The 26,243-nt window shown below is 31.8% G+C and overlaps 1 long non-coding RNA gene across 1 annotated transcript; it reads right to left on the minus strand.

The window, feature by feature from the left end:
• Positions 1–11,761: 11,761 nt before the first annotated feature.
• On the minus strand, positions 11,762–14,640 carry LOC139884690 (uncharacterized). Its single transcript, XR_011771933.1, has 4 exons — positions 14,178–14,640; positions 13,458–13,504; positions 13,255–13,358; positions 11,762–12,358 (listed from the first exon to the last, which is right to left on the minus strand). It is a non-coding gene; the product is annotated as an uncharacterized lncRNA (long non-coding RNA).
• Positions 14,641–26,243: the final 11,603 nt, after the last annotated feature.

Below are 26,243 nucleotides of genomic sequence, written 5' to 3' on the forward strand. Positions count from 1 at the left end.
GAAGAAATACCCGCATCTATTTCCAGAAGATTCGTCAACACCTTCAACAGCTTAAAATTTCGGGACGAAATTTATTTAACGGGTAGGTACTGTAGTGACCCGAACTTTTCCATGTTTATATAAATTAATTAAGATTGATATTTACATGATTAAATGTTTCCAACATGTTAAGCAATCAAACTTGTTAAGACTTGATTAATTGAAATATGTTTCATATAGACAATTGACCACCCAAGTTGACCGGTGATTCACGAACGTTAAAAATTATAAAAACTATACGATGACATATATATGGTTATATATATAGTTAACATGTTTTTATTATAAGTATGTATCTCATTAGGTATTTTAACAATGAGTTATATACATAAAAATGAGACTATTAATTTAAGAAACTCGAAAACGATATATATAACGATTATCGTTATAACAACGTCTTACTAGGTACATATGAATCATATTAAGATATTGATACACTTGGTTAATTAAGTTAAATGATAAGTAAATATATTATTAAGTGTATTAACAATGAAATACATATGTAAAAATAAGGCTACTAACTTAATGATTTCGAAACGAGACATATATGTAACGATTATCGTTGTAACGACATTTAACTGTATATACATCATACTAAGATATATTATATATCATAATATCATGATAATATAATAATTTAACATCTCATTTGTTATAATAAATAATGGGTTAACAACATTCAACAAGATCGTTAACCTAAAGGTTTCAAAACAACATTTACATGTAACGACTAACGATGACTTAACGACTCAGTTAAAATGTATATACATGTAGTGTTTTAATATGTATTCATACACTTTTGAAAGACTTCAAGACACTTATCAAAATACTTCTACTTAACAAAAATGCTTACAATTACATCCTCGTTCAGTTTCATCAAAAATTCTACTCGTATGCACCCGTATTCGTACTCGTACAATACACAGCTTTTAGATGTATGTACTATTGGTATATACACTCCAATGATCAGCTTTTAGCAGCCCATGTGAGTCACCTAACACATGTGGGAACCATCATTTGGCAACTAGCATGAAATATCTCATAAAATTACAAAAATATGAGTAATCATTCATGACTTATTTACATGAAAACAAAATTACATATCCTTTATATCTAATCCATACACCAACGACCAAAAACACCTACAAACACTTTCATTCTTCAATTTTCTTCATCTAATTGATCTCTCTCAAGTTCTATCTTCAAGTTCTAAGTGTTCTTCATAAATTTCAAAAGTTCTAGTTTCATAAAATCAAGAATACTTTCAAGTTTGCTAGCTCACTTCCAATCTTGTAAGGTGATCATCCAACCTCAAGAAATCTTTGTTTCTTACAGTAGGTTATCATTCTAATACAAGGTAATAATCATATTCAAACTTTGGTTCAATTTCTATAACTATAACAATCTTATTTCAAGTGATGATCTTACTTGAACTTGTTTTCGTGTCATGATTCTACTTCAAGAACTTCGAGCCATCCAAGGATCCATTGAAGCTAGATCCATTTTTCTCTTTTCCAGTAGGTTTATCCAAGGAACTTAAGGTAGTAATGATGTTCATAACATCATTCGATTCATACATATAAAGCTATCTTATTCGAAGGTTTAAACTTGTAATCACTAGAACATAGTTTAGTTAATTCTAAACTTGTTCGCAAACAAAAGTTAATCCTTCTAACTTGACTTTTAAAATCAACTAAACACATGTTATATATCTATATGATATGCTAACTTAATGATTTAAAACCTGGAAACACGAAAAACACCGTAAAACCGGATTTACGCCATCGTAGTAACACCGCAGGCTGTTTTGGGTTAGTTAATTAAAAACTATGATAAACTTTGATTTAAAAGTTGTTATTCTGAGAAAATGATTTTTATTATGAACATGAAACTATATCCAAAAATTATGGTTAAACTCAAAGTGGAAGTATGTTTTCTAAAATGGTCATCTAGACGTCGTTCTTTCGACTGAAATGACTACCTTTACAAAAACGACTTATAACTTACTTTTCCGACTATAAACCTATACTTTTTCTGTTTAGATTCATAAAATAGAGTTCAATATGAAACCATAGCAATTTGATTCACTCAAAACGGATTTAAAATGAAGAAGTTATGGGTAAAACAAGATTGGATAATTTTTCTCATTTTAGCTACGTGAAAATTGGTAACAAATCTATTCCAACCAAAACTTAATCAACTTGTATTGTATATTATGTAATCTTGAGATACCATAGACACGTATACAATGTTTCAACCTATCATGTCGACACATCTATATATATTTCGGAACAACCATAGACACTCTATATGTGAATGTTGGAGTTAGCTATACAGGGTTGAGGTTGATTCCAGAATATATATAGTTTGAGTTGTGATCAATACTGAGATACGTATACACTGGGTCATGGATTGATTCAAGATAATATTTATCGATTTATTTCTGTACATCTAACTGTGGACAACTAGTTGTAGGTTACTAACGAGGACAGCTGACTTAATAAACTTAAAACATCAAAATATATTAAAAGTGTTGTAAATATATTTTGAACATACGTTGATATATATGTATATATTGTTATAGGTTCGTGAATCAACCAGTGGCCAAGTCTTACTTCCCGACGAAGTAAAAATCTGTGAAAGTGAGTTATAGTCCCACTTTTAAAATCTAATATTTTTGGGATGAGAATACATGCAGGTTTTATAAATGATTTACAAAATAGACACAAGTACGTGAAACTACATTCTATGGTTGAATTATCGAAATCGAATATGCCCCTTTTTATTAAGTCTGGTAATCTAAGAATTAGGGAACAGACACCCTAATTGACGCGAATCCTAAAGATAGATCTATTGGGCCTAACAAACCCCATCCAAAGTACCGGATGCTTTAGTACTTCGAAATTTATGTCATATCCGAAGGGTGTCCCGGAATGATGGGGATATTCTTATATATGCATCTTGTTAATGTCGGTTACCAGGTGTTCACCATATGAATGATTTTTATCTCTATGTATGGGATGTGTATTGAAATATGAAATCTTGTGGTCTATTGTTACAATTTGATATATATAGGTTAAACCTATAACTCACCAACATTTTTGTTGACGTTTAAAGCATGTTTATTCTCAGGTGAATATTAAGAGCTTCCGCTGTTGCATACTAAAATAAGGACAAGATTTGGAGTCCATGTTTGTATGATATTGTGTAAAAACTGCATTCAAGAAACTGATTTCGATGTAACATATTTGTATTGTAAACCATTATGTAATGGTCGTGTGTAAACAGGATATTTTAGATTATCATTATTATCTACGTAAAGCTTTTTAAACCTTTATTTATGAAATAAAGGTTATGGTTTGTTTTAAAAATGAATGCAGTCTTTGAAAAACGTCTCATATAGAGGTCAAAACCTCGCAACGAAATCAATTAATATGGAACGTTTTTAATCAATAAGAACGGGACATTTCATATATCCATATATATATCGTCATGTCGTTTTTACAAGTTTTAACGTTCGTGAATCTCCGGTCAACTTGGGTGGTCAATTGTCTATATGAAACATATTTCAATTAATCAAGTCTTAACAAGTTTGATTGCTTAACATGTTGGAAACATTTAATCATGTAAATATCAATCTCAATTAATATATATAAACATGGAAAAGTTCGGGTCACTACATATGTACTATTGGTATATACACTCCAATGATCAGCTCTTAGCAGCCCATGTGAGTCACCTAACACATGTGGGAACCATCATTTGGTAACTATCATGAAATATCTCATAAAACTACAAAAATATTAGTAATCATTCATGATTATTTACATGTAAACAAAATTACACATTCTTTATATCTAATCCATATATCAACAACCAAAAACACCTACAAACACTTTCATTCTTCAATTTTCTTCATCTAATTGATCTCTCTCAAGTTCTATCTTCAAGTTCTAAGTGTTCTTCATAAATTCTATAAGTTTTAGTTTCATAAAATCAAGAATACTTTCAAGTTTGCTAGCTTACTTCCAATCTTGTAAAGTGATCATCCAACCTCAAGAAATCTTTGTTATTTACAGTAGGCTATCTTTCTAATTCAAGGTAATACTCATATTCAAACTTTGGTTCAATTTTTATAACTATAACAATCTTATTCCGAGTGATGATCTTACTTGAACTTGTTTTCGTGTCATGATTCAGCTTCAAGAACTTTCAAGCCATCCAAGTATCCTTTGAAGCTAGATCCATTTGTCTCTTTTTTAGTAGGTTTATCCACAAAACTTGAGGTAGTAATGATGTTCATAACATCATTCGATTCATACATATAAAGCTATCTTATTTGAAGGTTTAAACTTGAAATCACTAGAACATAGTTTAGTTAATTCTAAACTTGTTCGCAAACAAAAGTTAATCCTTCTAACTTGAATTTTAAAATCAACTAAACACATGTTCTATATCTATATTATATGCTAACTTAATGATTTAAAACCTGGAAACACGAAAAACACCGTAAAACCGGACATACGCCGTCGTAGTAACACCGCGGGCTGTTTTGGGTTTGATAATTAAAAACTATGATAAACTTTGATTTAAAAGTTATTCTTCTGGGAAAATGATTTTTCTTATGAACATGAAACTATATCCAAAAATCATGGTTAAACTCAAAGTGGAAGTATGTTTTTCAAAATGGTCATCAAGACGTCGTTCTTTCGACTGAAATGACTACCTCTTACAAAAACGACTTGTAACTTATATTTCTGACTATAAACCTATACTTTTTCTATTTAAATTCATAAAATAGAGTTCAATATGAAACCATAGCAATTTGATTCACTCAAAACGGATTTAAAACGAAGAAGTTATGGGTAAAACAAGATTGGATATTTTTGATTGTTGTAGCTACGGGAAATATTGTAACAATTCTATACAAATCATATCCTAGCTAACTTATATTGTATTATACATGTATTCTAATATATTATGTAATCTTGGGATACCATAGACATGTATGCAAATATTTTGACATATCATATCGACCCATGTATACATATTATTTGGAACAACCATAGACACTCTATATGCAGTAATGTTGGAGTTAGCTATACAGGGTTGAGGTTGATTCCAAAAATATATATACTTTGAGTTGTGATCTAGCCTGAGACGTGTATACACTGGGTCGTGGATTGATTCAAGATAATATATATCGATTTATTTTCTGTACATCTAATTGTGGACAACTAGTTGTAGGTTACTAACGAGGACAGCTGACTTAATAAACTTAAAACATTAAAACGTATTAAAAATGTTGTAAATATATTTTGAACATACTTTGATATATATGTACGTATTTGTTATAGGTTCGTGAATCGACCAGTGGCCAAGTCTTACTTCCCGACGAAGTAAAAATATGTGAAAGTGAGTTATAGTCCCACTTTTAAAATCTAATATTTTGGGATGAGAATACATGCAGTTTTATAAATGTTTTACGAAATAGACACAAGTAAATGAAACTACATTATATGGGTGAATGATCGAAGCGGAATATGCCCCCTTTTGCTTGGTAACCTAAGAATTAGTAAACCGATCTACTAATTGACGCGAATCCTAAAGATAGATCTATTGGGTCTAACGAACCCCATCCAAAGTACCGGATGCTTTAGTACTTCGAATTCGTTTTTATCATGTCCGAAGAATTTCCCGGAATGATAGGGGATATTCTTATATGCATCTTGTTAATGTCGGTTACCATGTGTTCACCATATGAATTAATTTTATCTCTATGTATGGGATGTATATTGAAATATGAAATCTTGTGGTCTATTATTATGATTTGATAATATATAGGTTAAACCTATAACTCACCAACATTTTTGTTGACGTTTTAAGCATGTTTATTCTCAGTTGATTATTAAGAGCTTCCGCTGTTGCATACTAAAATAAGGACAAGATTTGGAGTTCATGCTTGTATGATATTATGTAAAAACTGCATTCAAGAAATTTATTTTTAATGTAATATATTCTTATTGTAAACCATTATGTAATGGTCGTGTGTAAACGGTATATTTTAGATTATCATTACTTGATAATCTACGTAATGCTTTTTAAACCTTTATCGATAAAATAAAGGTTATGGTTGTTTTAAAAATGAATGCAGTCTTTGAAAAACGTCTCATATAGAGGTCAAAACCTCGCGACGAAATCAATTAATATGGAACGTTTATAATCAATATGAACGGGACATTTCAACACGTGGAATTTTGTCAATCATAATTTTTTATTCTGCGTCGAAAGTCAATGGGCGAGAAAAAACCCGTGATCTGCGGGTACCCGATCCGTGATGAGCGGGTAAAATCATAAAATCTTACCCGCGGGCACGGGTACGGGTAAAAAACTTATACCCGCTAACGGGTCATGGGCGGGTCGCGGGTACATACTACCCGGTACATACCACCCGTCACGGGTAAAATCCGATCCGCTAAATTCATGAGACTTTTTTAATTTATCCGCGAGTTTTTACATACAATTATCAATTTAAAAGGAATTTTAGTTGTAATGCAATAATGATTAATAATATAATATTGCATATAAGTAAAACTTGACTTTCACGTCATTTTATACATGTTAATTGTACATAAATTTTATAATTGATAAAATTTCTTAAAATTTCTAAAAAAAATAACGAAGTAGTATATTATTATTACTCGCGGGTCACGGGTATCCGCGAGTAACGGGCATGGGCGACACTTTTTTACCCGCGGGTGGGTAACGGGTTTCAACGAGCAAAAAACAACCTGACGAACGGGTCACAGGTATATAGAACCCGTGCCCATTACCCGTGGGCGTTATCCCTGTCTTAGGCTTGAAATGTAGATAATGGAGAAATGAAGTTTAGGTAGTACTTTATATTATAATATTTAATAACCTGCAGTACTTGAAAAAGTAATCAACATAATCATATTTTGGCATTCTATTTTATTAAATTATATAAAAATCACAAATATGAGATACTCCTTATATAATGTGCATTGAATTTTTTTTTATAGATTTTTTACATAATTCCAAACAAAAGATGATTGAGTTACAAATGAAAAGTTTTCTCAAATAAATGTAAGTTTAAATTATAATAACTTCAAGTAATATACCATGAAAACTAATTTGAGAAATAGAAACAAAAGGATCTTCAAATTTGATTACGAAATTTTAGTTCATCAATATATATTAGCTTATTTATTTGTAAGAAAACGACTTATACATTAATAAGAACATTTCATAATTCATTATTTGTTGCAACGTGCGAGTCATATACACTACCGAAACAACATTTTAGTTATCCAACGAAATCATTTTCCGTAAAAATGCGTGAGCCGTATTTGCTTCTGTATGTACATATCGTGCTGATGAAGGCGAGATAAGCTTGTAATGACGGCGACAAGATATAGGACAGAGGAGGAAGTTTTTCAGATATAAATTTAGGGGTTCAAAAGAGAACCTAATTATAACAAGTCCAATTACAACCCTACCTTAGAAGATACCTTTAACATTTTTCATAAATTAAAGAATAGTGAAGATACTATTGTTTTTACAAATACGAATACAAAGTGTTAGTTTCCCTATATCTCTGGATGTGATTCATATATTAAGTGATCCACATGTAGAGTTTTATTAAACAAAATTTGTAAACGTGTATAGAATTTCATTAAAAAATTTCTCTCAAAATGTACATACTAAACATAGCGCGACATTATTTAATCCATTTCAATCTACGCAAGAAATAGCTATTCAGTAATGCAACCCGCATCAAAGCGCGAGCCCAATCTACTAGTTATTGTTATTATTATTATTATTATTATTATTATTATTATTATTATTATTATTACTACTACTACTACTACTACTACTACTACTACTACTATTACTATTATTGCTATTGCTATTACTATTATGGATGTATTCAAAAGTTATACTCCGTAAATAATTTATGAATCTAGTATAAATAATTTTACTGAAAGTACATATGTTAAAAGGTTGTTAGATTTTATAATGGTTCCTTTGATTATGTACATATCCGTAATTCCGTATAATGTAATTTTTGTAAACGTGATACTCGTATTTTTTACATAAAGTATTAATAATAATAATTTTTTATTATTGTTTTATTATATCAAAATAGTAACTAAATTTATTAACTTGCGTATATTAAAAGGTTATAGAGGATTACGAATCTAGTATGAATTATTTCATAGGTTAATTTTATAATTTCAATTATTCAAACGTTCATAATTCTGACAACATAATTTGATAAAAATATAAAATAAACGAGCCCTTAGTATTATTCTTCATTCCATGTGTATTGATATACAGTGGCGGAACTTGAACTCGAGTACAGATGGGGCGGGTGTAAAAATTTAATAAATATTTCATTCGCAGCAGGAGTAACACTAAAAAAAAAAACCTTATTTTTTAGTAAAATTTTTAATTTTTCAGTGTAAAATTTTTTGTCCCGTTAAATCCAGGTGGGGCGGATACCCCCTCCTGAGTACTCTATATTCTGCCACTGTTGATATACTCTCTATGAAAGCGCCATGAATATAGCGTTATTCAATGAAGTCATCAATAATGAGGTTGAATGTTCAAACTTCACTTTGAGACAATGTTAATAATCTTGTTAGTTGCCAGTGTTGTAAATCTCCTTATTTTTCCCCGATATCTCATTTTTCGAAGGCAACTGAGACGAGATGTCAATCTTCCGAGATTAGTCAACAGGGTCAAATTTGGTCAAAACCACGATTTCTCGAATTCTCTTGCTCATTTCTCAGATTTTCTCGTAAAATCTCATAATTTCTCGTAATTTCTCACTCATTTTTCGGATTTTTCTATAAAATCTTGTAATAATGTATATAAATATACATATATTGTATTTTTATTTTTATATCTAAATTTATACTAAAAGCACTAAAATGTGAACGTTCGATATCTCCCCGAGATTATTCCGAGATGCCGAGATGTCCCAAAAAATGTCTAAACGAGATCTCGAGATTCAAGTTCTCCAACCTTGTTAGTTGCATATACTATGTGTTTTAGATTACAGATTGGTTATAATGAAAAAATAAAAATGAGGGGAGCCAATGTGCTCGTTCATAGGAGCAGTGGTGGATTTAGGATTGATACTCATTGGTGTCACCGGTTAAAAAAAAAAAAAAAACTTCTACTCGATGGCTTATTTCAATGGTGTCACCCAAAAAAAATTACACTATCCATTAGTATCACTAGTTAAAAACCCCCCAAAATTTCCACTATATCGCGTATTTGAGTGGTGTCCCGTGCAACCACTCCGAATAAAGTACATCCGCCCCTGCATAGAGGGGTTTCCTTGCTTACAAAAAAAAAAATGAAAATGAATGATTATTATTATTATTATTATTATTATTATTATTATTATTACTATACTATCTAATAGACAAAAATGGTGAATAGTAACTAGGGGCATTTTCGTCCTTTCACCTTTTTTAGTTCTAATTCTAAGTAAATTTCACTACACCAACAAAGACCCCCACACTTTTTTCAAATATTCAAATCGACCCCCAAACAAGGGGTAAAGTGTCAAATAACCGTTTTCATAAAAAAAATCTTAAATAAACTCCACCCAAATATTCAACGGGTCATATCTTCTCGCTCGCAACGAGAGAAATTTTTCTGACACCATCGTTAAACTCGAAATAATTTTAGGAACACAATGTCACTAACTATACGCAAAACGGACGTTTTTTTAAAAAACGCTAAATATTTGGGTTACTTTTCATACACGTTGATTTTGCGTTAAATTTTTAAAAGTTGATAATTACATAGCTAAACGCGGAGATGGACATATATTGTTAATTTAAAATAACATTTAAATCTTTCACGGGTTATACCTTTTAGTTCGACTCGAGTTACGCTTCAACGACATCATTCTTTAGCAGCGAAATAATTTTACAAACCAAATGCAATAAAATACATTGAAAATCGAACCCCCGGCGCGAAGCGAGGGTTAAACAACTAGTTATATTATAAATTATAAACATATACTAAAAGGGGTGAAGGTATTTTTTCCATCTGACCCCTATGAACAATAGCAAGTCGATGTTTGTTCAGAGAGTTATTTTGATCATCATTTTGTATAATTAAAAATAAATAAATTTGTTTAATGTTTCTTAACACCTATTTTCCTTTCCCTTTTTACTTACTGGGGCAGGTTCAAACGAGAACCACAAAAAAGGTGAGAAATGCGAGAACTTTTTAATTTCATAGTTTTTATGCATTTGAATGCAACAAATTAAATGCAAATGTTATTTAATGCGCATATCATGAACAAACATATGTTCATTACCACAAATTACATGCTAAATTGTTAATAATACGAAATGTTCACATGTTACACAAACAAATATGCACATGTGAACAGGAAACTATATATTTGATTATATACGGAATATATACGTTTTTTCAAACTGTTTTATGTTCCTTCTTACTCTCCATCAACATTTAAGGTTGATTTCAATCTACTCGCATGTTAAAATCGTTGTAAATTAAAAGTTCTCGCAGTTCTCGCCTTTTTTGTGGTTCTCGTTTGAACTTTTGACCTTACTTCATGTCTTCTTTTTTCATTCATTTATTTTTAAACGTCCAATTACCCTATTGTTAATCGTTTTTGATATCGTTCAATTAACCGACTAATCGACTGTTAACCAATCAAAACTACCTCGCAGCGAAGCGCGAATTTTATATTATCTTCTTGTATCAATAGGCCCTTTGTAATTTGTATAATATATGCATGTCGGATTCGGCTCAATACTTTAACTAAAAGTTTGGGCCGAGTTGTATTAAAATATAATTCAACACCATCATTTTTTTTTTGCTAATATAAAAGGCGAAGATCCGTGAATAAACATGGATTTAAGTTTTAACAATGTACTCTGGTTCCACATACAAGACCAACATAGTATTTGATAACTATTAACCTAATTGCACACTAAGACCCTCTTTACAGATAATGTTCCAGTTCCAAAACCTTTGTCACCTGATAAGAATAATACTTGTATGTTATCATTTGTTTATAACAAGATTAAGAGGCACGCGCTTCGCTGCTAAGAATTGTCTACGATTGTTTTGATGGCTATTCATTATACACTCAGTTAAATGACAAAGTATTCTATGGTCAAAAAGGTACCATCATTTACTGCATCTACTCCGCGTTTTGGTTATTTGTGTTTACAGTGTGCAACATGCAAAAGATACGATATGATCAAACAGTGATCATACAGATACTTATATACAATACAATAATGATCATACATTGCTCCTGAAGCGTTCATTGTGTCATCATAGGGTTACTACAAAAAATGTGATACTAAGTTGTTAAACTGCAAGCCAAAAAGGCTCTTATCTTAGTTTTTGATTGTTTTTTCATACAAAAGTGATGAATATTCTTCTGGTGGAGACTGTCGTTGCTTCAAAACATATTATGTACAGAGCGGATTATCTTCATTTGATAGTCTTTTTCTCTTTTTGGTTGGGCTTCCTGTGTGTCACCTTTGTCTGTAATGTTTGTTAGTTTCTGTTGGTTTAACAATAAATTAAAAATGTCAGTTAGAGTGAAAGTAGGCAAGTCAAAAAGTAACAGTTATAGAAACTGAAAAGTATAAAACAGAAGGAATATTGATACCTTATCATAGAAAGCACTTAAGCAGCAGCAAAGTATCCTGATAATATGAACAATCAAATTAGAATATTAGCAAAGCACAATGCATAGAGCGCATGTGATTTCGGTACATACATATCTACCAACTGCATTGAAGCTAAATAGCGATCTAAGAACGCGAAACGTAAGTAGAAACAGGAGTTTCCGTGAAGACAAACTCGAAAACACGGTACTGACACCATAAACAACAGAAGAATCTCCGGGCCTAGTACCACTACGGTTGCCTATCCTCTGTTTCTTTCTACACGACATGACGATAGACAAAGCTAACTTTGCACAACACAATACATTAATCACCAAAATCAAAGATGCAATCATAATCATAATCATAATCATACAATTCACAAAAGCAACAATTATAAAAACACTAACATAAGGCTGCAAATATTTGCAAATCATAATCATAATCATACAATTCACAAAAGCAACAATTACAATTCCGTTTAGTGGCTGCCATTTCAAAGACATCATCATTATGAGTACAATATTTTCGCATCAGAAGCGTGTAATCAGTCACCATGGCTGCAAATAATACGGAGGTGACCGGAAGCATACATATTTAACCATCACATCTTCAGTAAGCTGTGAAAATGCAACACCACAAAAAAATATCAGCATCTTTACACATACACCAACTTCAGAATGAAAGATTTTCAAGCATATACTCCAATGTTTACAGTATATTAATTTTGTTATTTCGAAGAACATATTACAGAATCTGTCATTTATGTGTTTGATTAATGTATAATGAAAGGGTAAATCTGAGTTTTTACATACACATCCTTTACTACTTTTAGTCTGGCATTTTATTACATTCAGCTGTTGAGGTAAGCTACAAAGTATATATACTAAAGGAAGTTACATGTTCGATATTAAGTCAGTTGGCATATATCAGAATAGCAATAGCAGTTAATGGCACTATCAGTTAAACAATTACAATGACTATCACCTAAAATGTAACTAAAAAGAAAAATACAATCGGTTAGAGGCAGTAAAAGATACTTTAGGTTGAACTCTATATCTTGCAAGACTCTTTCATAAGTAGATTTAATAGGATGTTCAACTTAAAAGCTAATAAAGTAGCACTTCTTAGAACCAAGAATAGTAGAACACTTACTAACCCACATTTCTGGATAGACATGAAAAATGGAGTTGCAAGAATATCAATTAGAAAGTTAACTACGTTTTATCATATCCATACTATATTTGTAAACAAAGTTGAAGTTAATTATTGTAAAATGAAAACAAACAAAATAGAAGGAAGAAAGCAAATCTCAAATTACCCTCAAACAAAAATCAATTGAGAAGTAATCAAAGATACAACAAAAACCGGCACACATGCACATAACCCAGTTCTAATCAAACCATTATCCTATTTATCTGAGGCAATAACAAAAAACAACAAAAATACATATACATATATACCTATTTAAAAGCAACCAATTAACACATAGGAACTGAGATGGGCTATTAACAACCTGTTATTTAAAGCCAATAAAAATGGCAATGAAACTCACAACATCAAACATCGAGTGCAACGACTGTAGCAACAAAAAATGGCAATAAAATTCCACCAATCAACCTACACAAATGAGAAAAACAACACGAAACCCCTAAATTACAACCATCATTGAAAACAGGCAAAAACAGAGTAAATCAAAAGATTATAAAAAGGAATCACCTTCCAAATCAGTAGATAAGCATTCATGGCCACCTCCAGGAGCAAAGCTGCGAAGGAAGACAGAAATCGTGAGACAATCAAGACAATGATGACGAACCCTAATTTTTTTTGTGGGAGAAGGTTTGACGAACCCAAAGTTTGAGCGAAGAATTTTGGAAATATGAATTAAACCAGTGAAAACCCAAAGTTCATTAGGTTAAACCACTCACAGACTAGTCCCATTTTCTTAAGTGAGCCTGTAGAAAATGATAGCAAACAGAAGTAATTACTTATATTTGACCAATACTTTATGGCTCGCTACCACAGCTAGCTAACTGTTTACGATCTAAATATATTTGCCTTAGACTCGGGTGATTACTTTTGAAAAACAACTGCCTTATCAAACCAAATCCCTCTTTACAAAAGAATTTAAAAAACGAAGGCAATGAAGATTTATTTAGATAGAAAACAAAATGAGAAATGAGGTTCAAATCCTATATTGTCCTTTTTACAAAAGAAATCAAACAATATATATATATATATATATATATATATATATATATATATATATATATATATATATATATATATATATATATATATATATATAGAGAGATAGAGATATGTGAATCTGTAAAGGGATGAAGGTTGTTTAATTTTGCAATCATGGCCTTTAGTAAAAAGGGGCAACCACCCTCTGTAACATCCCTATTTTACACACACACACACACACACACTTACTATTAGCAATAACAATTGTCATTGATACGAGAGCTGGTAAGTAGCAGTTGTTATTGATACAAGCACACTAACTAGTAACAATATCCAAAGAAATGCAAACTTTATGAGGCTCAGATTAGTTAATAATCGATCAAAGCAAAGAGGATACAACCGCCATGGCTGCAAATATTGCCCCGCCAAGTTACGGGTAATCTCAAACTTTGCTGATTTACTCATACAACCCACCAGTAAAATTTCATCATCACCGCCTCCAATTATTACTATTACGGAGTACTATTATCATTATTAGTTATTATTATTATTATCGTCTTTATTGCATCATTCGTCAACTCAAAAGTTGATTTTTAAAAAAAGGGTTGTTGATTTTTAGGGGCAAACGGAAAGTCATCGGCAACGGAGGACGGCAACCGCCCTTAAAAACCTCCCCTCCGATGCCTCATTTCTTGGTTGTATGAGTTTCTTTTACTTTGCCCCCAAACCCTAGTTCTTGATCCAAACGTCTGTTTTGTAGTGGCGTTAGCTAGCTCAGTTAGTGTTTTGTGGAATTTACGGTTTTGCCCTTCTACGTTCACTATCTGCTAACTGAGAGGTAAAGGGTGATTTAGTAATTCAATACATTTTACCATTTATTTAATTACTTATTAATTAATATTTTATTTTATTTTTATATAATAGATGGCCATGAGTTACATACTTTAAATTTAAAAATAATAATGATAATGATATTCACTTAGAATATGAGTTTGGATTATATAGTTGTTTGGTCATAGTTACAAATTTAAAAATTTCAATACAAAATTACACAATATTATCCATTTTACCTTTGGGATTGGGTGTGTTGTTGTTGTTGTTGTTGTTGTGTTATCCATTTTACCATTAAAACATGTTATATGGAGTACCATCTTTAGTGTTATTATTCAATATTTTTAGTGTTAGTGATGGGATAAATAATATTTTAGAATATAGGTATAAAATGGGGGGTTCGATTTGTATTTTAATGAAAGTTAGGGGATTGGGTGTGTGAAAAATGAAATATTAGATAGTACTATAAAATGGGGGGTTTCGATTTGTATTTATGAAAGTTAGGGGATTAGGTGTGTGAAAAATGAAATATTAAATAGTACTATAAATTAGGGGGGTTTCAATTTGTATTTTAATGAAAGTTAAGGGGTTGGGTGTGTAAAAAATGAAATATTAAGTAGTATTATTCGTAACTAATAAGACAAATTGTGTCTATTAGTTATATTAGTAATAATAATCCCTAACATATATAAATCAACAAGGGATGGATCGCCTACGTGGCGCCACCTCCTTACTCCAAGAATTTCGGTCCACGTGTCATGCCCACAAAAATCGATTTTTTTAAACCTATAGTGACTGCCACGTGTCCACATTCGATTTTAAGGAGCAGTTTAGGAAACTGAATCAATCAATCTCCTCAATATTTCACGGATAGGAGTTTTTCATTCTCAAATAACCATCCCAATTTCATCGTATTCAGTTTTTTTAGTTTCAAATTTCAAATCCAAAAATCTCATTCCTTCCTTCATCATCTAATAATAATAGGGTTTTTCAAATCAAATGCACGAAATCACGTTCCCTCTCCAATCAAAATTAGGGTTCTTCAAATCAGAAGCAAATCGAATATCTGATATGCGGAGATGAAGACATGGCGAATAACGTGATGAGAAGATGAAGACATGTCGAAATACGGGATGCAACTCCATAGTCGATCCTGTAATATGTAAGTCACGATATACGATTCTGCAATATTTATTGCTTATTGTTATTAAATCAGGTTTCATACTCCGATTGCCTCCACTGATAGTCTTCAAAAGTGTTAAATATAAGAGAGGTGTTTTCATTTATTGATTTTATTCCAATAATAATACTCTGTAGCACTAATTGTGTATTTATTTTGTGGGTTGCAGTACTTTGATGGTTATAGTTTCAATGGAATATCCTTTGAGCAAACGTATCGGTGCTATCTTGCATCTTTTATTGATAAGGTTTGTAAGTTTTAGAGTATTTGCCTATAATATTTAACTCATTCATAAATCCGTGTAAGTAGTTTCTTTTATTAGGTGTATGAATATTTGCAGCAGATGCGCCGCTGGATTGTTCACTATTTATTCATTAAGGCCACTCAATGGATCGTTCACTTTGCATCAGAAACACGGCTGGATTGTATGGGCTAATTGTGAACAAAGCTTTCTTCAACACCCTTAAACCAAATGATAAACATGTGTGAATCTCTAACACATTGATGGTATAGCTGTAATATTTTTATTTAGGTATAGTTATGCAAAAAGAAGAGACATGGTCACATAAGTTCATCATATGTCGCTGCTATTGTACTTGGTGAAGCTGACATTTAATAAGTGGTAATCTTCTACGGAGTATTATTATTACATTATTATTGTTTATATCATAAGTTTAATTTTATTTATGATAATGTTTTTAATTTTTATTATGTAGATGTTGCAGAAAGTGTTAATGTTAGTCATGTGTCTGGGTGTGTTGATACGATATACGATAGATGCTGAAGGTATGCACTTGACACTTTGGAATTTACTTCAGCCGATAAAATAAGAAGGTAGTTTAGATGGAACAAAATAAAAGGTATAATTAGTCATCCATAGTTAATCATATGGAACATAGCTTATTTAATTATTTGTCATATTTATGTTTTGATTTAGAATTTTGGATTTCTTTTTCACTATTTGTATGTCACAAGGATGGCATGATCAAATTAATAATCATGATGAATGCTGACTATTAACTCAACATATGTAACTTTGTCTCACAATGTGATACTTAAAGTAACTCCAAGGGTAGAGGTTCATATGAAGATTCATATAATGCATCAAGTAGTAGTAATAGTGAGAGCGGATATGATGATAACACCAAGGTTTTATTTTTGCACTTGAAAATTGACCTTGAAAAGTCGTTGATAGACTTTTATCAACTTATTAATGTATTTACATAGTTTTTTGTAAATGCAGGGGTCTTTTAGTTCGATAATGAAGGTTCCTAAAGGCACAACTCGATCACCTATGGTAAGATATCAATTATTTTTTAGGGGAATTGGCTTTTGGTTTTTCATTTATCTTATGTTTAAATATATATTTTTATTTTAATGAAGGCGAACAAGTTGATCACCAATTGAAGACATCGAATTAGTATCCGAACAACAGTAAGAAACTTGAGATTTGCTTTTATAATTTATCAGTAACGTTTTTGGATCATTGTTATTAGGACTGAAATTTTGAGGCTTGAGGCTATTGAACTTTATTGAACTCATCATACTGTATTGAGAATATTAATTCTCATGTGGTTGAAACTTCCAAAATGGATATACTGCATTCATCCATATCAGGTTATTTCTCATGTTTACATATCCTTTTTGTATATTTAGTTTTGTTAAATGAGTATATTGCATATCTAATTTTGCTCTTAATAGTTGACAATTCCTTAAATCAATTTGTTAATGATCATTTGCATTCTCGAGTTGGAGCACCAGTCTACATTAGGTTGTAACCCTTTTCACTCACACAATCTGACAATGATGGTACTGAAATGGTTTCGTACTGTTTTTTCTATTAGCCCATTTCGATCTAATAACGAAGCTATTCTAAACATATCAAGATGAAATGGAGCACAAAAGGAGCACTATAAATTTTATGTGTTTGTATATTAAACAGGTCTCATGCTCATGCAAATGGAACGATTAAGATGTGGCTTACAAATCCATTATGCTCGCTGGGTTGCCAAAAAAATGGAGGTTTGTCACTCTGGGTCTTTGTTTGATTAACAATTAATCTTTTATAATGTGTAAAGCTTGAGAGATAGAAAAACATATGATATGATACAAACTCATCTACTTTCATATACTTTCTCTAATTAGTAGTACATTAATGATCATTGTCTGGCGATCAATTGTGTACTTACTTCTCTATATTACCTTCGCATAATGATTCGCCAATCTTATTTGATTTATATTTACTTATTAAAAAGTATGTATTTCAGGAACACTATCTATCTGCTCAATCTTTGGTGGTAACCTATTGTTTCTAATGAGACTTCAAAGGTATATGTTCGACGAGTTCCCTGAGACGTATAACGACCCTCATTTTTTCATTCTATATTTTTACATTAAATGCACAACAATATAATTAAACTTAACGATTAAACTTTAATTAACGATTGATAAGTAATAAGAATTATAAATTATGTTAAATAACTTGGTGTAATAATTGACAAGTTAATAAAAAGATAAAAATAATGAGCTTATTAATTTTTGCGAACAAAATAAATAACCATAAACCTTGTACACTTAAATAATTAAACTTGGATAATTAAGAAACCATTTAAGCTAATATAAAGTACAAGGACTAAAGTGAAAAAGTTCCAAACCTTAATTCTCCTAACCCTAGCCGAAAATTTGAAGGAAAAATTACCCTTTTGCCCCTCTAAATTTCGGCCAAGCAACCCCCCGTCACCTCCTCATTTAACCTAACTTGTTCCCAAAGTAATTCCTAATTAAACCCTAATTCTAGAATTCTCTAATCACTCCTATACATAGAGACCTAGGCTAACCCATTTTCTTGTACCAAATCATTCTCTCAATTCTCTCTCAAATCTCTCTCTCCCTATCCTAATTTTCGGCCAAAAACCGAAATTTACCACCACCACCAAATTCATCATCATCATCTTCAAGAGTTTTTCAAGTGATCTTCAAGCTCGTTCTTCGTGTTCTTCAGAGATCTTCAAGGTGTTCTTCGTTATTCAAGGGTTTTGATCTTCATCTTCAAGTCATCATCATCTTTTCTTGTTAATCTTCATCATTGTTCATCAAGGTAAAAACCTTAGATTCAAAACTTTTAAATCTTACTTTCAATTCATGTTTTCATAATTACATTCATGCATGATCTTAACACCTATATTGTTTATGTAAAAATAAAATAAAATATGCATATACATATACATACATACGGCTATATATATATATATATATATATATATATATATATATATATATATATATATATATATATATATATATATAAGGTTTTGTTTAGATCTTAAAAACCTTAAGGATTCACTAAGATTGTGTTAGGGTAGTTATATTTGGAAAGTAGATACACATTACATATATATATGTATTTACTAATAAAAATATATATATATATATATATATGTATATGTATATATATATATATATATATATATATATATATATACACACGACTACATATATATATAAAAAAATAAAAAATAAAAATACTATATATATATATATATACATATACACGATATATATACATATATACATATTAAATAATTAAAACCCTAATTAAACCTAAACCTAATTTATTAAACCCTAATTTAATAAAACCCTAATACATTAAATAAAACCCTAATCATTACTTCACTAAACCTTAAACCTAATAATACTATTACACATTTATCACATAAACCCTAATCATTAAATACTACTTTAATTAATTAAACCTAATTAATTAATACTACTACTTAACCCTAATACTATTTATACTACAAACTACTACTTATACTTATACTACTACTTAACAGTTATACACTCATACTACTACTATCACTTATAATATAATACTTATAGTATGACACACGATTACAATAGTCATTCACGATAATGTGTGATTACTCGAACGTCAACGCTACTTAAGGCCTAGGGTGATCCTTGGTACCACTATGGGACACTTGTGGATTACGAATGCCAAACTTAGATTTTGGTCAAGAAATCCTGGGTCAACCGGTAACAATTGGTCATTCTGGTGACTCGGCATTGGAATAGATGTTTGGGTATGATGCACAATTTCAAACCCGACTATAGTATTCATACACTTAGTTACTTTCACATTTAATAGGTGGTAGACTTATTAAGAACAACCCACTAGTGTTCAACGCTAACTTACTAAAAGTGGAAACTTACTAAGAATGGAAACTTAGTAAAACGAACTATACTTAAAACACTTGCATACTTAAACATAAATTTGGACAAAACATTTAACTACTCTTAAATGTCATTAGGTTGACTTCCTGCTCATTCATCCAAACTTTCTATTTCGAGGAAAAACTCTCTCTCCTACTTACTAAGGTGAACTCATAGCCCCACTCTTTATTGCATGCAACTTATTTAACTTTTTGGGGTGAAACACATGCTACTTTTACTATTTACAATTTAGACACAAGTACCAACTGTTAAACTATGCTATACCCGGCTATGTCCGACTAAGTCCCTACAGTGATATTTTTAATTGCTCGTTAAATGCATTCTTAATTATTGGGGGTAGGCCTATCGGGAGTAACGTCCCCGATACATTTGACCAAGTCATTGTATTACTTAATAATGAAATTAAACCGACAAGTATAGACACAACTTGTCATTAGGGCAAACTTTGAACGTTTAGTCTAAATATCACGAATTGGCATAACTTTTTGATTCCTGCGAGATCAACTTTATAAACTAAATCTTGTGGTCTAAAACAACGGTCAAACATATTTGTTAAACCTATGAACTTCACTCAACTTTTTTGGTTGACACTTTAGCATGTTTGTCTCAGGTGCCGATTGATCAAGCTTATTTACTTACTGCTTATGTGATGCTACTTAGACTTAGGATCAAGAGATATCGCATTTATTATTCTTGCATTTGAAATAATTACTTTATTGTAATTCCCATTATTGTAACGACATTTCATTTTCCGCTGCGTACTCAATAAAGTTTATTCTTATCATTTAGTATTGTTCTCGTATATTATAATATGTTGGTTTATTTAATATTAATGTTACATTCACCCAGGCCCTAATTGGGGGTGTGATAGATTGGTATCAGAGCATAACCAGGCTGTTATAGAGAACCAGGATTGCATCTTTATGTGTGCCTTATTTGCTAGCTAGGATGCCTTAGCAATCTAGGAAACTATAACCTTTTCTGCCTTAGACTTTAAAGCACTTAGGATTACCTTATAATCTTAACACTTATGCTTTACTAAACTTGACTCAAAGATTCTAATCAAAGTCTCTTTCCTAATGTTAGAATGTCAAGCTCAAGCGTTAATCAACCAAATAAAATGACTCTTTTCAAATCTTCTAAAAAAATGGCTCGCTTCAACCCTACCACCGAAGTAGGTGTTGGACACTCTTCAACTTCGAGACGAGGCCAAAGCCCACCTTATGGTCTTGGTGGTCCTCCCTCACCAAACTATAGTCCGAATACTTTACCTAAGTCTCCCGACTACTACCCAACCTCAAGAATCGAAGACAAGGGGAAACGCCCTGCTGAATTTAACGAAGATGGCCTGTCTAAGAAAAGAGCCTGATCTCCTTCTGTGATGACCCGGAAATTTCTGACCAAGTTTAAACTTAATCTTTGTATGATTAACATTTCCGACACGATAAGCAAAGTCTGTAAAACTGAATCTCAAAATTTTTGAACTACTTTTATATATTTAAATACCCTTCGGTTGTTTTCGACGATTCGCGAACAATTATATGTAAATAGATACATATATACTATAACTTGAAAAGGTAACAATGTATTAATTATTTGATACCGTACATTAAACTTATTGGTTTAAATATCTATTTGAATATATATGATAAGTTGAAATATTTATTATTAAAATTTATTTATAAATAACTTCCAATGTGTAATTAAAAACTGATTTATGTATATTAATATTAAAAAGATATATACATATATATAATTTCAAGTTATTTAGTAAACGATAGTAACATTTTCAAATTGCTACAGTACCCAAAATGCTACAGTGTTTTTGAAAATCACTATTTGCTACAGTGAATTGCTACAGTAAAATCACTATTTGCTACAGTAGCATTTTCACTATTTGCTACAGTGTTTTTGAAAATCACTATTTGCTACAGTAACATTTTCAAATTGCTACAGTACCCAAAATGCTACAGTAACTTTTCTACGGTGGTATAGTTTATGGATGATTTAAGACTATATTTTGACAAAGGTACGATTCACGAAACGTAAAGTACAAGTTTTCTCAGTATACGATAGGACGTTTGAAAAACCGAAACCGGGACATAAGTCGAGTGACGACGTACGACTTATCGGAATGAAAATTACAAGTCAACTATGCATGTGAATTTAATATAATATATAATTAATTATATAAATTAAATATATTATATTAATAATTAAAAAATATGTCGACAAACTAGAAGTTAAAAGATCATGAGCTGGAAATCCATCCCATGCTATCGCATGGGAAATGGTCTTGGAGGCCATGCGATCGCATGGCAGTCCTGGACAGGCCACACCTATAAAGCTCGAGATATCTGCCTCTGTTTTAATTTAAAAATTACTCCGTATTATATTTATTAATTATATTATTATTATTATTATTATTATTAATATTATTATTAATCTTATTATTATTAGTAGTATTTGTATTATTATTAGTATTATACATAAAATACTACGACGAGGTCATGAGCGTGTCACTTTCAAAATAGTTTTATGAGCCGGATAAAGATAAGGAAATTATGGGTTATTGCCAAGGAGGTTATGGGTAATATTCATGGGTATTATTTGCAAGTCAAACCTAGTGTTATCATCTCCGTTACGTCTACGTACTTTTCTACAATATTGAATCTCAATATTGATATGTAAGTACTTATATTTTATCTTTTATATAATAATTGTGTATCCATGTCTAGTGCTCGAGTATATATATTTATACATGCTTGTATGCTAAATTTCCTTGTTAAACAGTTTATGATGTACCACGAATTAAATACATATATTACTGGTAAAAGATATATGATATACATGTTTTTGGAAAGCTGACGAAAAATCAATAATTTTTCATTTAGATATCGAATAATTTCGATGAACGGATTAAAAGATATGAGCAACTGAATTATGATTGAAGTTAATTGAAATTGCTTTTGAATCTACAATTAAGATTTAAACAACTTGTTTACGAGATTGATAAATTGGATTTTTGAATATTACCAACCGAGTAAATGAATCCTTATATAAGGTACGTCTCGTTTTGTTAAACTATTGTCAAAATTGACTTTTTGAAACAACATTGGATAACTTTTGTATGTCAATATCGAGCATTAGGATTGTGATACACTATGACCTGACCTAGCTTGATAAACATTTATTGACCAACATATGTTCTCTAGGTTGAGATCTACGGTTATTTGGTAATCCGTGTTTCGATCACATTTTGGTGAACGACTTTATATGCTGCTAAGGTGAGTTTTATTGATCCCTTTTTAATTGCTTTTGCAATATATATTTTTGGGCTGAGAATACATGCACTTTATTTAAAACGCAATGGATACAAGTACATACTAAATTCTACACTGAGTTTGAACCGAAAATCCCTTAGCTTTGGTAACTGTTAACTGCCAGTTATAAGAACTGGTGGGCGCGAGTAGTAGTATATGGATCCATAGGGCTTGATATCCCCGTCCGAGCTAGAGCACTAGCCTTTTAACGGACGTATGCTATTTGAGAAGCGTACACGTTGGTTTGCGTGTATTATTAAGATGATTATACAAAGGGTACAAATTATATATACGTTAAGTTTAGTTACCAGGGTGCTCAATTTCGTAGAATATTTTGATAAACGTTTCTGGATTGAACAACTGAAATCTTGTGATCCACCTTTATATACAGATTATGCGCAACATTAAAACTATGAACTCACCAACCTTTGTGTTGACACTTGTTAGCATGTTTATTCTCAGGTTTCCTAGAAGTCTTCCGCTGTTTGCTTAGATGTTAAACAAGCTATGTGCATGGAGTCTTACATGATATATTTTTCAAGGAGACGTTGCATTCACCAAATCATCACAATGTATCTTATTTTGACTGCATTGTCAACGAAAATACTGTTGTAAACTATTATTTATGGTGATTATCTATATGTAGAAATCATCAGATGTCGAAAACCTTTGATTTAAATATTCATTTATGGTGTGCCTTTTCAAAAGAATGCAATGTTTACAAAATGTATCATATAGAGGTCAAATACCTCGCAATGAAATCAATGAATGACGTGTTCGTCCATATGGATTTGGAGCGATTGTCACACCTTCTTATGATAACCATGACACCATGTGTGAAATCATGAATCTGCGAACGACTACCGAGAAGAACATCGATGGTTTGCTTTGCCATGTTGCAAGGATCGAGGCTCGAATGGATGAAAAGGAACTAGCGATCAAGAAACTTATGGAGGAAAATGCGGAGTTAAAGAAAGAGATAAAGTTGGTGAAGTATGAGGAAGAACGTAACACCCGTTGGGGAAAACAATCGCTTGCTCATCTCAAGGAGAATGTTGATTTCTAGTTGGATATGGAAAGAAATCGAGTCAACAAGCAGCTTGCTCTAAAGGGGTACGATAACAACGCAATCAACAGTCGCGTTACTAACCTCTACGATAACCTCGAGTATCTCTATGAGAAGCAAAAAGCGAGGAACGAGAAAGTTGATGAGTTTATGAAGAAGGTTGAGGGCGAGAAGAAGAAATATGAAGATTACTTCAATCTTAATATTTCCTAGCTTATTTTTTTTTCCAATTTCCTATCTATATAAAGGCTATGCCTTAAACTATTTCTATTTCCGAATCGTGTATTAAAAAGGCTTATTTAATGCCTCATTCTAATAATATAAAGTGTTCTATTAATATCATGTGATATCAATGCTTTATTTTATTCATACTTATAATTGCCCAAACTTATAACTTGTCACCTTACCAAACTTATGTTCACTTCTATGTAGTGACATCATGGTTCGTCCAGCTGCACCTACCGTTAACAACATCGTATTGACCGCTGAGCAATTCCAACAGTTGCTTGCTGCCGCCCAAGGCAACGCACAAGATAATAATGTTAACACCCAACCGAAACCTTGTTCTTACAAGGACTTTACAAACTTCCATCCTCCCGCTTTCAATGGAAATGAAGAGGCTGTCGAACTAGTTCGATGGTTCGAGAAGCTAGAGTCTATCTTCCATGTTTGCAACTGCGGGGATAACGATCGGGTCAAATATGCCACTAGCTCATTAGCTGGCAATGCTTTGACTTGGTGGACTGCTCATGCTAAGTCCATGGGGATTGATAATGCTAATGCAATCCCATGGGATGAACTCAAAAGCATGATGGTTAATAAATTCTGTCCGAGAAGTCAAGTTCAAAAACTTGAAGCCGAGTTCTGGGAACTCAAGGTGAAGGGTACCGACATAGAAAGCTACACCAATCATTTTCTCGAGCTTTCTACTTTGTGTCCCGAGATGTTTCCTACCGAAGCAAGAAGAATTGAAAGGTATATTGAAGGTCTCCCCGAGGATGTTCAGGGGAATGTTATTGCTGCCGAGAAGGTTACTCTTGATGCTGTGATTCTCATGGCACAAAATCTGATGTTGGCCAAGAGAAGAAGGACGTCGGCTAATAAGCAGGTTGACACTAAGAGCAATGAAGGTAAAAGGAAGTTTGAGCCATCTCAAGGTTCAACTCAGAATGTTAGTAAGAAGCCGGCGGATAGTACAAGGACGAATTATAAGGGAACTTATTCTTTTTGTATTCGTTGTGAAAGGCATCACCTGAGGTGGTGTACTGCTACTTGTTCGTTGTGTAAGAAAGTGGGACACGTTGCTAAGACGTGTAAGACTCCTCCAAAGGATGAAGCTATTATTCCTGCTAAAGCTCCTCCTACTTGTTACACTTGTGGGGAAAAGGGACACATTAGTCCAAATTGTCCTAAGAAGAAAGATAATCCCGCTACTGGAGCCAATACTACTGCTACAAAGGGTCGTGCATTTGTTCTTACTGCTACTGAAGCCCGAGATGAAGATGAAGTCATCACGGGTACGTATCTTGTCAATAATTGTTATGCAACTATTTTATTCGATACGGGTTATAACACCCCGCCAAATTTCCATCTGACGGCGCGTTAATCCAGGCCCCACAGTTAACAGTCACGCCCTCTATATGAGACGTTTAAAGCAATCGCATTTAATTTTATTAAAAGTT

This window comes from Rutidosis leptorrhynchoides, chromosome 1, assembly GCF_046630445.1.
Source record: "Rutidosis leptorrhynchoides isolate AG116_Rl617_1_P2 chromosome 1, CSIRO_AGI_Rlap_v1, whole genome shotgun sequence".
Classification (NCBI taxonomy): domain Eukaryota; kingdom Viridiplantae; phylum Streptophyta; class Magnoliopsida; order Asterales; family Asteraceae; genus Rutidosis; species Rutidosis leptorrhynchoides.